Source organism: Pecten maximus, chromosome 13 (assembly GCF_902652985.1).
Source record: "Pecten maximus chromosome 13, xPecMax1.1, whole genome shotgun sequence".
In the NCBI taxonomy this organism is placed as follows: Eukaryota; Metazoa; Mollusca; class Bivalvia; order Pectinida; family Pectinidae; genus Pecten; species Pecten maximus.
Genome location: NC_047027.1, coordinates 9,328,502 through 9,343,719, shown reverse-complemented (window position 1 = coordinate 9,343,719; position 15,218 = coordinate 9,328,502).

The window sequence follows — 15,218 nt, the reverse complement described above, 5'->3', positions numbered from 1 at the left end:
GCATCAATGACGACTTTCACCCCTGAGGGGCCGGAGGGTCAGAAACATCCTTTGGGAAAGGGGAACAATCAATCGTGACTCTAAACCCCGACGGGCCAATGGGGCGGATCCAATAGGGAAAATAGAGGCAAATCCCTTAAATCGCTACTGTTCATAAAGCAATTGATGGATTTGAACTTAATTTGGGCAGAACCATCCTTCGGGGAAGGGGACCAGATTATGCATAAATGGTGACGCAGATCCCCGAGGGGCCAAAGGGGCGGTGCGCAACATGAGAAATAGAGGCAATTCCTTTAAATCGCTACTAGTCATAAAGTAATTGATGGATTTGAATCCAATTTGGTCAGAAACCTCCTTGGGTGAAGGGGAACAGATTTTGCATAAAGGGTGACTATGACCTCCGATGGGTCAAAGGGTCGGGGCGCGATAGGGGAAATAGAGGTAATTTCTTTAAATTGCTACTTGTCATAAAGTTATGAGTGGATTAAAACCCAATTCGGTCAAAAAATCCTTGGTGAGGGGGAACAGTTTTTGCATTAATAATGACTCTGATCCCCAAGGGGCCGGAGGGGCAGGGCCCCATAGGGAAAATAGGGGTAATTCCTTAAAATCGCTACTTGTCATTAAGTTAACAATAGATTGGAACCCAATTTAATCAGAAACATCATTGAAGGAATTGGAACAGATTTTGTATAAATGGTGACTCTGATCTCCGAGGGGACAGGGCCCAATGGGGGAAATAGAGGTAACTCCTTTTATTCGCTACTTGGCATTAAATTATGAATGGATTTGAACCCAATTGGGTCAGAAGCATCCTTGAGGAAAGTGAAATACATTGTGCTTAAGTGGTGACTCTGACCCACGAGGAGCGAAGTGGGCGGGGCCCAATATAGGAAATAGAGGCAATTCCTTTAAATCGCTACTTGTCATTTAGTAATGAGTTGATTTAAACCCAATTGTGCTAGAACCATCCTGGGGAAAAGCGAGACAGATTTTGCATTAATGATGACTGATCCCCAAGGGGCCAAAGGGGTGGGGCCCAATAGAGGAAATCGAGATAATTTCTTTAAATCACTACTTGTCATCAAGTTATTAATGGATTTTAACCCAATATGGTCCGAAACATCCTTGGGGGAAGGGTTCATAGATTTTGCATACATGGTGACTCTGAACCCCGAAGGGCCAAAAGGGCAGGGCCCCATAGGGGAAATAGAGTCGATTCCTTTATATCGCTACTAGGCATAAAATTATGAATGGATTTGAACCAAATTAAGTCAGAAACATCCTTGGGGAAAGTGAAACATTGTTGGTGAAGGGGAACAGATTTCGCATAATAATGACTCTGACCCCTAAAGGGGCCGGAGGCGTTGGGCCCCATAGGGGAATTAGAGACAATTCGTTTAAATTGCTACTTGTCATTAAGTTATGAATGGATTTGAACCGAATTTGATTAGAAACTTCCTTGGGGAAAGTGAAACAGATTTTGCATAAATGGTGACTCTGACCCCCGAGGGGCCAAAGGGCGGGGTCAAATAGGGGAAATAGAGGTTTCTTTATATCGCTACTTATGAATGCATGTTGTAAAACAATCCTTGAGGTCTTTCAGACCATTAAAGAGTCTGGACTTAGTTATTTCTTTAAAGCAGTTGGGATCCCACATTATATCCATAAATAGCATAGTTTGAGATTTCAAAATACACGAGTTGAACAATATTTTGACATTAGCACAATGTATCATATACACTATGTGTTGGTGATCCGAAGATCAAGATTTGAATTTCCTGTCGTAGTTGTACCGAGAGAAATATATATAATATATGTACAATTGGTATCCATGTATGTAAATACATTGCGAAACAAAAATGACGAAGGAAGACAACTTTTTGACTCGTGCCCTGACCGGGCCTCGAACTCAAGATCTACGGCACCCAATCGCCTAGCCAGAAATATCCGCAGCCTATACCGCTGCTCCACATCGGCGTTCTTAAAAAAAAGTGGCGCAGTGATGGTCGGCCCGATACCCTGACATGATCATTGTGGAAGTCGTCAATTGGATGTGAAATTGGTCATTAACTATATTCAGATTAAAGTATTTTGGAATGGTCGCTTAGGTACATCAATCTCAATAGTCCATGGAGATTGTTGACATTTTGACAGTTGACAGACGAGAGGGGTTTTCAATCTTTCTTACCCTGGTCAGTGGCGACAAGGTGATGATGTTAATGGTGAAACTATTTATTGTATTATTGATTTGGCAAAGTTTGGGCAAGAATTAATAACTTATAATTACTTTAATCTTCCACTGTTCCCACGGGGTTTAAGGGATAGAATAGGCAGCCAACAGAGGGCTGGAGAGCCGAGATTTCACCCGGCCATGAGTGCAGCACATTATGGACATATCTATGTAGACACTATGCTAGGCAGTGATGACTGACCTGAGACTGACTATGTATATAAAATAAACACTATACGATGACATATTAACGTTGTCACTGTTATTGTGTAGCAATCATAACAACACGACATTTCGATATCTAATTACGTTGATGTTAACTTATTGTGCTTTTGAAACTTCCGGTAGTTTGATACTAGTATTGATATTTATTTTGATCTTTTTTACAATGTGCTTTCGATTAAATCAATGATGTTGAAATCGAAGGTTTTTTTTACTAACTTAATGCATTGAACGGTATTTTAAATCAAAGTACTGAAAGTACTGAAGACACAACGGTGCACATTTTTTAATTTTTTTTTTTTTTGCAATCATGAGTACGGAAGCCGAATAGGACCAATGAAAAAAAATGCTTTCATTGGTATCATAAAAAAATAAATAAAAAATCTCGTATATACGAGATAATTTCTCGTATATACGAGTTTATTTCTCGTAATGACGAGATTATTTCTCGTATATTCGAGTTTTTTTCTCGAAAGTACGAGATTATTTCTCGTATATATGAGATTTTTCTCGTATATACGAGTTTTTTTCTCGTATATACAACTTCATTTCTCGTATCTACGAGATTTTTCTCGTATATACCAGTTCATTTCTCGTATATACAAGTTCATTTCTCATATCTACGAATTTTTTCTCGTATATACGAGTTTATTTCTCGTATGTACGAGTTTATTTCTCGTATGTACGAGTTTATTTCTCGTATGTACGAGTTTATTTCTCATAATAACGATTTTCTTTCTCGTATTAACGCGTTTATTTCTCGTATTACATGTAACAGTGTGCTCCATTATGAAACCGGAAACTAATTTCTACAACTCTTACGGAAATGGCAGTTATAACCGACATTGTTGAATGTTATAAGGGATTTAGTAAACGATGATATACGGTCGTCTCTTGGCGATTTCGTCTTACTGTATTAAAGATAGACACTGAAAAGGTTCTTATGACCGCAACATTTGTCAAGAAGGAAAACACCTAAGATACATAGACATATCACTACATGTACTAACATTATGTAGGTACCGTTTGTAAGTCTGATATTTAGTAAATACATCTAGTGACGCTGTCTTCGACCGGTGTGACCGGTCAGTAGCACACAGACACATCTGAAGACTATGACAGGCCGCCATGTCAAAAAACTAGTGCCATTTAACGCGGTTAACGATAACATTTAACTTTTGACGAGTGAGTCTTTACAAATCTACGTAGTGTAGATATTTATGGACCCAATGTATTGTATTTCGATTGTTTCTTTTTATTTTATTCATTTAGCACGGGCCCGTCGTTTTTCCCGCCACCCGCTTCCGGCTTTCCCCTCGCCCGCCCCCCCCCCCCCCCCCCCCACGTGTGTTGTTGTAATGGGGTTGTTTTTTTTTTTGTTTGTGTTGTGTTGTTTTGTTTGGGGGTTTTTTGTGTTTTGGGTTTGTGTGTTATTTTTAGTGGTTTTGTTGTTTAGTATTTTATAGTTTTTGTGGTTGTTTTGTGGTGTTTGTATGATGTGGGTTTTTTTTTTTTGTATTTGGTTTTTATTTGTTGGTGTGTATATTTTTTTTTTTGTGGTTTGTTAGACTTTATTTTATTGTATTGTTTTGGTTTGTTTTTGGTTTGGTCTGATGTTTTTTGAATTTGGTTTTTTTTTTATTTTTTTTTTGGGTTTTTGTTTTTTGTGTGGTTGGATATGTATTGTTTGTTTAAGGTTTTATTTTTTTTTGAATGGTGAGCGTTTTAGTTCGGTTTTTATATTGTGATATTTTTGGTGTATTGGTCAGTGTATTTAATTGTTATTTTTTTGGTGTTATTATAATGTTTTGTTTTTTTTTTATTATGGTTTGTTGTGTTTGGGTATATTTTTTGTTTTTGTATAGTTGTTTGTTTTTTTGGTTGTATTCGTTGTTATTTTTTTATGTTAGATTTCAATTGTATTTTTGTGTTTACGTCTGGGAGTTTAGTTTGTGTGTTTCTTTTTTTTTTGGTTTGTGGTTAGTTGTTTGTTGTTTTTTTGTTTGGTTTGTGTGGTTGTTTTGTGTTTTTGTGCCTTTTGCAACAGCTTTTGTCCTACCTGCCCTTTTAGTATTTTTTGTGTCTTCTAGTTGCTTTATGGATTATGTATTTTGTGATTTCACAAAAAAACAAAAACCACAAAAAAAAAAACACTTCGTTCTATACAATCGCGAAAAAACACACACAATACCAAAAAACAATTAATCGAAAAAAAAGCCCCCCACCCCGGCCTGGGGGGGCGAGCAAATTATGAATCGTCGTTTGATAAAACTTCCGTCAGACCAAGACACGTTGTGTTAAGTCAGGTATTCCCTGCCCCATTAAAATGCTTTACTAATGCTACTCACGCTTATAAACTATGTATCTCTCTTCTGCTACCTTTTGACATAACAGCGTTTTATAGAATACGATCCTCGATGTAGATAATCGATAGATGTGTGGGTGAGTGGTGATGTCATTTCGCTGACGTATAAGCTTTGGTCGACTATTTAAGTCTGGCAGACACTGCACAGGCCTACAAGTTGGCGTGAACTAGCTTTTTACGACATACAGAAGATTTATTTAAAACTGCGAATATGTAACTCTTACCGAAATGAACAGCCTTGGATAAAACATAACCACTGTGATAGTAGGCTCATACAATGGATATTATATACAAACGCATAAGCCATAATGTCGCAAAAACCTTATAATATTTCAATGATAGCCAACACGACAATCCAATTAGAAATATAGTAAAGTTCACCATTATTAATCACGTTTGTAAATCCATATACCCACTCTCTTTCTAATCGACAAGGACACAACCTCCCCCGGTCTGTCATTATCCAGTGAAGCTGTTTTTGTTAAAAATAATATTCATTATCTAATGTTCGTGCACCAAATCTATATATTCAATATAATCATTACCAACACAAACACACCAGTTCTGGGATACGTTCTGAGGTTTTGTGTACTCACAATGCACAGAGATTACAATCAACGTACAGGAAGGTGAGAAGTAGTAAATATGTGTAAATTCTAACTAAAACAAAACTCGCATCATGCGATCCACAATCCAACAAGTTTACTTCCTCAAACAAGGTAAAAAAAGTAATGATATATAAATACATATTGTAATTATAGCGTGTGCTGAGCGAACCAGGTAGTGACCTAAAACCTCCGCCTTCGTCTCTCCTAGAAGATGTGATTAACCAGTAGGTGTTGCAAAGATACTCACTACAAACTGATACTGCTAAACATCCAGAGAATCACCCGAAATCTAAGATTTTCAGTCAATGCTAGGTACTCTATCAATATATGCGAATTTCCTCTGCGGTCTGTTATAATCCATCTGCGACCTTGTCTATTCATGTGGTCTCTACCAGCAATTTTCTAAAATCTTAGACAAGACATTATTATATTTTTTGACGAACATTTCATTGTATGATTTGTCTATTGGTGTGTAACGACATTAGTAGTACTAGAGCGGATGATATTTCACCAGCGTAAAATACAAATAAATTATCGTTGTGTGCAACAGGGAAGCATTAAACCGCGATTACGGAGAGATGAAGTAAAGATATATGTCTTAATGTACAGCACTCGGCCAATTATACGTCGTTACGCAATCTAATTGGATTGTAACGGATTGGGAAACCGCCTAGCAACACGTATATGGAAATACGCAATACAGGTTCTTTATCTCAAGTCGCTTCATAACAAAGGATTACTAGTTGATCCTGTGCACGCCGGTGAATCTGACCTAAGATCGCAACAATTGCTGCCACAAAGCTTTGTGACATATGGCAGGGAATATCAATTTACATCGATTGTTTAAAATCTAATGATCACCAAACTCTTCATTACAATGAAAGGAAATAATTACAGGGGAGTCCTGACAATAAACTCGGCGGAGGGGGAGCCAATAGTGCCAGGTATATTATAAAAGAAAATAGGAAGATTTACAAACCGGATTAACACGCTAGGTTATGGAACGCTATAGTGCCCTGGCCGGCCCCGGTTTATAAAAAAAACTGAAAATTATTGGTCCGCCGGTGTGTTTTTCGGGTATCCTATGATGCCAGCGCATGCATAAAGGTTTAGAGCTACCACAGACAGGTATTATTTGTGCTTTTTTATTTCTACCTCGCAAATTGATTCACAAATATTACTCAAAACGTTTATATGCACTTACACGATTTTTGTCTAAAGTGTATCAATTGCAGGCACGTTTTCACGTTTGTTTCTATATATTTTCTTTCTGGCAGCTCTGATTCCTTTAAACCTGTGACGTCACAGGTCATAGGTCACCGAAACGAGGTCAACAACTTTGGGCTTCAGGTGTGTCTTCGAGAAAAATCTCTAAAACTAAAGTCGTCATCAAACTCTCACTTTCAGCATTTTTAGTTTCATTCTAAATTACATTTTATAAGCTAAATATAGCAAATCGGTATAATGACGAGCAACCTACTTCAAAGTTGTCTTCGCAACTTTTATATATCACACTAGCGACTTAAATGAAGCTTTTATATCATTATATCGTTTTCATTATATCAGTTAAGTTGTTATATGACTTAACGTATGCAAATTTGGTGATAACCGAATTTCCATATCGCGATAACGAGAACAAAGAACTCGCAAGTTAGATGGTTCAATCAAGAAAGAATCCCGTATATACGAGAAATAATCTCGTATATACGAGAAAGAAACTCATATATACGAGAAATAATCTCGTTATTACGAGAAATAAACTCGTATATACGAGAAATAAACTCGTATATACGAGAAAGAAACTCGTATATACGAGAAAGAAACTCGTATATACGAAAAAGAAACTCGTATATACGAGAAATAATCTCGTTATTACGAGAAATAAACTCGTATATACGAGAAAGAATCGAGTTTATACGAGAAATAAACTCGTATATACGAGAAAGAAACTCGTATATACGAGATTTAAAAAAAATAGTGATACCAACTGAGTTAATTTTATTCATTGTTCCTATTCGGCTTCCGTACATGAGAGGTAGGCGGAGCCTATTTTGGGTGTTGTAAGATGTAGTAATGAAATTTGAAAAGTCGAGTACTCTACTTCACCACCGATATACTATTTTTGCGAGCATGATAATGAAAATAATTGCACAATTTTTTAAAATAATAAAAGATGGTAAGTTGGCCTATATTGAAAACTAGAAATGGCATTTACACCTCTAGCAATTTTTGTTTGTTTGTTTATGTTTTACGGCCCATCAACAACCAGGGTCATTTAGGGCCAAACAATATACTATCGTTTTTTTATTTTTAAAGTTAAAATCAGATAAAATTTGCCATTTTTTAAAGCATTCGTATTGTATATTTATGATAAAAAGGTGGTTAAAAATGGTTAAATATATATATGTACGAACAGATTATGTGAATTTTGTGATATAAATAGAACGTCAAAGAGAGTAACGTAAAGACATCAAAGTCTATAGAATTGAACGGTTTCTTTCAAGTAGCTAAACATTAATATTGTTTTCGAATCCGCGAAACTTTTTTTCATATCCGGGACTCGAAAGTATTTATGATGAATGTGCTTGAAATTGGACATTCAATTAAAAAATGCTCCACTGTGAATTGAGCATCACATGCACAACACACCGGTGGATCCTCTCGTTTCAAAATGAACGAATGAGTAGGATATGTGTGCCCGGTACGGAGCCGAGAGAGGACGATTTCCTCTCTACGATCCTTCCGACTTGGTGTTGATGTTTTAAGTTTCGGTTGTACTTTAAATAGTTTGTTGCTCGACTCGAGAGATCAGCGTTGCTGCCATTTACTCTGGATTGCAGAACTAATTATAGGTTTGAAATCTGTATATTGTAACAAAGTTACTCTGACTTAAGTCCAGCCAAAATCAATTTGATCTGTGTGTATCAAATTGGGGCTATCAGGTCATCCCCTCTACAGAGCTACAGGAGTTTAGGGGAGATTAACCTCAGACTGACCACTGCCTGGATATAAATAGCGAGCTCTACGTCATAAACAAGGGGGACAGAACAGCCACGTGCTGCTGAGGCAGTCTCCTCTCAATCAATCAATCAATTTGCAAATAGGTGTTAATGAGGGTCATATAAAAGGAAGTGCGCGCCTCCTCAGCTCTTGTTAAGATAAGGAGACTGATAAGAGGTGGACACACGGATTTTGATAAGGATTATTGAGGTACATACCCATCATTAGCAGTGATACATCACAGGAGATGACTCAAGCTGTGTTATCAGGCTTTTGGGTAAATACATGATGTTATTCTGTAACTTGTTCTAAGGATCACTAATTACTATAAATTGATCTTATATTATAATAAGTACAATTATTGAGAATTTGTGATAACTTTGTATTTCATACACCATGGTTTACGTTATACAAGGGTATCACTAACCATGGTAAGTCACTAACAAACCCTACTTATCAATAAACTAAACTACTTGTGTGTAGTTTTTAACTCCTTATCTCATCCTCAGGCATAAAGGGGAGAGGGTGATTTTTAGCTGCAGTGTCAGTGGTCACAGGAGTGACAGCAGTGATAATAAAATCACCACTTTGCCATGCCTGATTATTAGAACATACAGGAGACCATCTGAAAAGTGATAACTCACTGAAAGAACATCATAAGATTGGGATTCAGTACTTAACTTAAATGTGGAGTGACAGACCAGAGTGCATTGCTATTGTGCTATTGATGAGGGATTCATGTGCTTAATGTGCAGTGCTATTGTGTAATATTCATGAAGGATTTATGTGCTTACTGTGCAGTGCTATTGTTTCATTGATGAGGGGTTTATGTGCAAACTGTGCAGTGCTATTTTGTCATATTCTTGAGGGATTCATACGACTACTGTGCAGTGTTATTGACGGGGGATCTATGTGCTTACTGTGCAGTGCTACAGTGAAATATTTATGAAGGATTTATGTGCTTACTGTGCAGTGTTATTGTGTTATTGACGAGGGATTTATGTGATTACTGTGCAGTGCTATTGTGTTATTGATGAGGGATTTATGTAATTACTCTGCAGTGCTATTGTGTTATTGACGAGGGATTTATGTGATTACTGTGCAGTGTTATTTATGAGGGATTTATGTGCTTACTGTGCAGTACTATTGGGTATATTGTGTGTTGCATTCATAAAGGATTGATGTGTTAACTGTATATAATTCAGTTGGTGATTGTGTAGTGTAGTGTAGTGTGGTGTAGCGAGTTTACGGTGTCTTATATTGTGATATCTTGAAATATTACCCGATAAGGAGACAGGGATTTTCATGCTATGTCATTGTGTTGCCATTCTAAATTTCCGGTGCTTATACTTCTAGAGGAATTCTACTTTGAAATTGTTTACAACATCAAGTTTTCTCCACGTCTCTTGAAAAACCGGGCATATATACAGTTTAGTTTTATATCTTTACAATTAGAAGAGTACGTGTGATCAGTCTTACGGTTGACCAATGTGTTAGGTTTCATCAGCGGGAGTGACCAATAGTTATCACCGCCCAGGGTGAAACACGATCCCTCCCAGACACTGTAGGGGTTTAGTTGATTGACCACCAGCTGCGCGCAGGCTGAACGGAGAGGATGCACGCAAAGGAGCGGTAGAGTTTAGATATCCCGGGCACGCCCATTGTGGAAATCTAGGATACTGGACTCCGTTATTTTTGCCATATTATTGATTACGGAACCCCAGGATATCAAACTTTTATGTAAATACTTGGCACATAATAATTGTATATAATTGTATGTAATGAATCATGGTTTTCATTTAATTAAGGTGCTGGAATCGTTTACGTTTAGGGCTTGTAACACGTTATCATTGAACCAAACCAGTAAAGTCTTTTATCGAGCCCTGGCTCATTGCACCAGTCTCAGATATCGAACACATGGATATATGGGAATGGTCAAGAGTCATTCAACAAGGCAGGTATAGCTATATATAGTTATATATATAGCTACTCAATCGTCACGCTCATATGGTGGCAGCGGTACTACTACTACTCTGATTACAGAGTTATAAACATTTAATGATCACCACTTAACGACTACAGACGGTTGTCGACATATTCGACAGAAGCAAAAGGCAAGCAACCAAAGGCTGTTATATATAGATATAGGTTAGCTATATAGAGCTGGAGGCTGATTCGTCACAATATGGTATTTTCATATTTGTTTGTTGCAGAATTCGCTTGGCAGTCAACAATTTCGTTGCCTTTAATTCCGACATGGCTCGGAATCCAAAGTAATGTTAGTTTGCTTTTTTTAAATACGAGATATTCGAAAGACAAGGTTTTGTATGAGTATATTTTTAGGGTCTCGTAATTGTAAACTCTGAAGGACAGACAGAGAGTCGAAAGTGTCAGGGCTACATAAAATAGTATACCCGAAAGAGAAAGCATCAGTTAGGTTCTCCCGCCATTGCCCCTAAGCCACTGTCGTCTGGAGACGTGACCAGCCGATTGAAAATACAGGGACCATATTGCCACCCGCCTAGTCCGAGTCTGAAGCCAAAGTCGTGTGTTGCAGACTGGCATGTTTTAAAATCAATATCCAAACTACTCAACCACCAGGACCTTCTTCCCCGGATTTACGGGACGCAAACCACGACAAACGGTTTGGCTCAAAATGGAGCTACTGGATTAGATTACTTTTGGTCTGGTTTCTCAACTTTGACCTCTCTAGCATGGTTTGACCTGACAAGAGCTTATACAGCTCTGGGCAGCAAAACCCAAAGTTTCATTGAAACACTCAAGCTTCCGGACCACGGCAAGGTAGTAATCCTCCCGGAAGCAACTCTAGCAAAGTGGAAGGGCAAGTAACTCCATGCTATATGGATTGTAAGGGTTGCACAAATTTGTTTCAATATATACACTCATAAGCATAAACAATACTTGTTGTGTTGATCACATGTTTGCTGTCATTATATATAATGAATATAATGAACATAATGATTATGTAATATATGTATCCACACATTGTACTGGTGAATTAGTCTACTGAATTTGTTGTTAGGCAATACCTTGGTACACTAATACCAAAATAATATATTAATAGTGCAAGCAGTAGATGGTTTATGCAACAAGCTGCAACAATTGCTATAAATGTCAAGCACAATTTTAACGCATAAAAGGCAAAGTAAGAGATCAGTCATATAGGACGTCGCCGAAAATAGCACAACGGAATATAGGGCCACATCAAGATTAAATGTCCCGTCACAATATCAAATTCGACCAAAGTGAAATCCTCAGGAGGAGGGAGGACTTGCAGACATATTTCTAATTTCCAGAACATAAATCATTTCTATATATGTGTGTCTATACAGGCATGAGAGATTAAGAATATATTTCAAAGTTGTCCACATCATATATACTGTACCTCTCCAGAAATAAAACTACTCATTAACAAAACAGCTTCAATGGCTTCATGACATAATTAATGATCCGAGTGCGAGATCTTAGCACACACCATTAAATTATCTTCATTGCTCAAATGAAAGATCCTATTAAGCACTGTTATAATAAGCTAAATTGGTGCAAGAAACACAAACCAGTCCAGTCGGGTCATCTCTAAAGATCCTTATATTTAGGGAGTCTGATTAGGGGTGTCCTCCACCAGGGACAGGGGTTCCTACGTGTGTATATAGCGAGGGCCAAGTGCCCAAACTAAGGCTCTATTTTTGTTCTTATCTTATTCCTATCTAGTTTCTATTTTATTGAGATAATTTCGATTGTTTAGTGGAACAAAAACGTATCTCTAACATGGAGTGCTGATAAGGCAAGCTCACTCGTAGTTGTAATTTATTAAAATCTAAAAATTGATAAAATTGAGATACGGCTTTTTACTTCTCAGCACTCCATGTCCTTGTTCCTCTAAACAATCGATTTGGCTACGGTGCTTTGATATAATATTTAGACTCGCTATTAGTATTATGAATATATGGATACTGAGAGTGGATGTGTACTGACTGTAATATTTTGTGATCTGGAATATGTCATTATAACTTGAATAAACTTGAGGAATTGCAACTTCACTTCTGTGATATACTTATGGTACCGTCTTATGACGCATCATTACTTAATAGTTATGGCCGACTACGTTAATCGGTCATACTACCTACCAATTCCTTCTTCGAAATGTAGCTACATTGTATAATGAAAATTTGAAAGATGTGTTGAAAATGCATGACAGTTAATGTCACTGCTTTGAGTATTTTTTTTTTTTATTTTATTAGCTCGTTTTTTCAAAGAAGAAGGGTAGCTAGAATCATTTTTTAATTCTATTAGTTCATTTCTTTAAAGAAGAAGGAGAGCTAATGTTGTCAACCCAGCTTCGGTTACGTTGGTTTTCAAATGTTATATAGCTTTGGTGTAAGCTATCTTTTTTTCATACTGGGTATGCTTAATTACCATGTCATGAAGTTGCGTTTTCCTGAACGTTTAATTCATTTGACTATATTTTACTAGAGTTATAAAATAAGTCTTTACACAAAATGCAACACAAAAAATATTTTTTATGATAATCATACGGCAATCATGTGCCATTGGTCAGCAAGTTTACAGCATGAAGAACGTTGTTTTGACAAACTTGTTCACTTATTGAGCTTTCTAAAAGTATCAAGTCCTGTTGAATAGATTATCAACCATAATGTATATTCTTTATATTCATGAATATATATTCGAATAAATGTTTGAACTAATTGTTGCAACAAGTGGGACGGGTAGCATTGATTACTGGTAAAAATGTTTGTATATATTTTCTGAAACAACGTAAAGTCAAACCTAGCTACAATTTCTGAACGTTAAAGTATACATATTGAAATACCTCCCCAATCTACTTTGGCACCGTTATCCAGGAATACCTTCAGGATCTCTTTATGCGTATTTACCGCCGAATACAGTATAAACACTACATCGGCAACAACCAACCAATTGAAAAAAAGATTTTTGAAACATCCCCCGTGTATAGAAAGTTGAGCCAATGATAAAATGTCTGGCAGCCACTGAATGGCCAGTAACTTATGAAGTAATGAAATAGATATGTAGCCTGATAGGTAACTATCCGTTAGAAATGTTGATATAAATTTCTTAAGTCCGACTGAATTTTTTTCCAAAAGTTCAGGTAATGATAATTAACAGGTAAACATTTCAAATTTTGAGAATGTTTACTGCAAAATATGCCCATTTTCAAAATGGCTACCCTGGAGAAAATTTCAGCTGAAGGACCCAACATTTCTTTTGGATAAGGTGTTATATGAGACCCAAAACTTTTGTTATAAACATTACTTGTCATATTGAATTCAAGAATTTGAATGAAATACTCCAAAACCTTAATACTTAAGTCAATGGAAAAACAATTGGTTGGTTGGTCCCTATCACATTAACATCGCATCAACATCATATTTCGTTGTGATGTTTTTTTTTTTTTTAATTTCGCGTTAGTTTAAATGTCAGACATGCCTTGTGATTTTGGAACTTTTGCACAATAAGGGAAGTATCGATATTTATTTGATGCCTGAAAAGACTTAACAGGTTATTTAACCTATGAATTCTAATTACTTGCCATTCGATGATTTCACTCATTTTATAAACACTTTCCGTGAATTAAAATGTGTTAGAGTCGCCGTTTAAGTATTTCGTATCTAATATATCATACAAATGTACGTGTTTAGAGTACATGCAACGCAATCATTATTTGTTATGAAAATCATACGGCCATAATGAATAATTGGTCAACAAGGTTACAGAAATGGTACCTTTGTTTGACAAGTATCAGATCGTGTTGAATAGTAGTTTGAACCAAAATTTGTATTTGTGAATGTGTACTCAACAAGAGGCCCATGGGGCCTGTATCGCTCACCTGGTTGTATTTGACCAAATGTCAAAATAATGTTCATGTTCAATTCCTTTTGTTTGTTAACCTCAAACAATGCTATATATGGTTATAGCGGTGGGATCCCAACTGCTTTAAAGAAATAATGAAGTCCAGACCCTCTGAGTTTACAACATGCATTTATAACTTTATGACTAGTAGTGATTTAAAGGAATTACCTCTATTTCCCATATGGGGCCCCACCCCTTTTGCCCCTCGGGGGTCAGAGTCACCATTTATGCAAAATCTGTTCCCCTTCTCCCAAGAATGTTTCTGACCAAATTGGGTTCAAATCCATTCATAACTTTATGACAAGTAGCGATTTGAAGGAATTACCTCTATTTCCCCATTAGGCCCCGCCCCTTTGGACCTTTAGGGGTCAGAGTCACCATTTATGCAAAATCTGTTCCCCTTCCCCAAAGGATGTTTCTTACTAAATTGTGTTAAAATCCATTCATAACTTTATGACAAGTAGCGATTTGAAGGAATTAACTCAATTTCGACTATTGGGCCCCGCCCCTCAGGCCCATTGGGGTCAGAGTCACCATTTATGCAAAATCTGTTCCCCTTCCCCCAAGAATGTTTCTGACCAAATTGGATTCAAATCCATTCATAACTTTATGACTAGTAGTGATTTAAAGGAATTACCTCTATTTCCCCATTAGGCCCCGCCCCTTTGGCCCCTTGGGGGTCAGAGTCACCATTTATGCAAAATCTGTTCCCCTTCCCTGAAGGATGTTTCTGACCAAATTGGGTTCAAATCCATTCATAACTTTATGACAAGTAGCGATTTGAAGGAATTTCCTCAATTTCCCCTATTGCGCCCCGCCCCTCAGGCCCCTTAGGGGTCAGAGTCACCATTTATGCAAAATCTGTTCCCCTTCCCCCAAG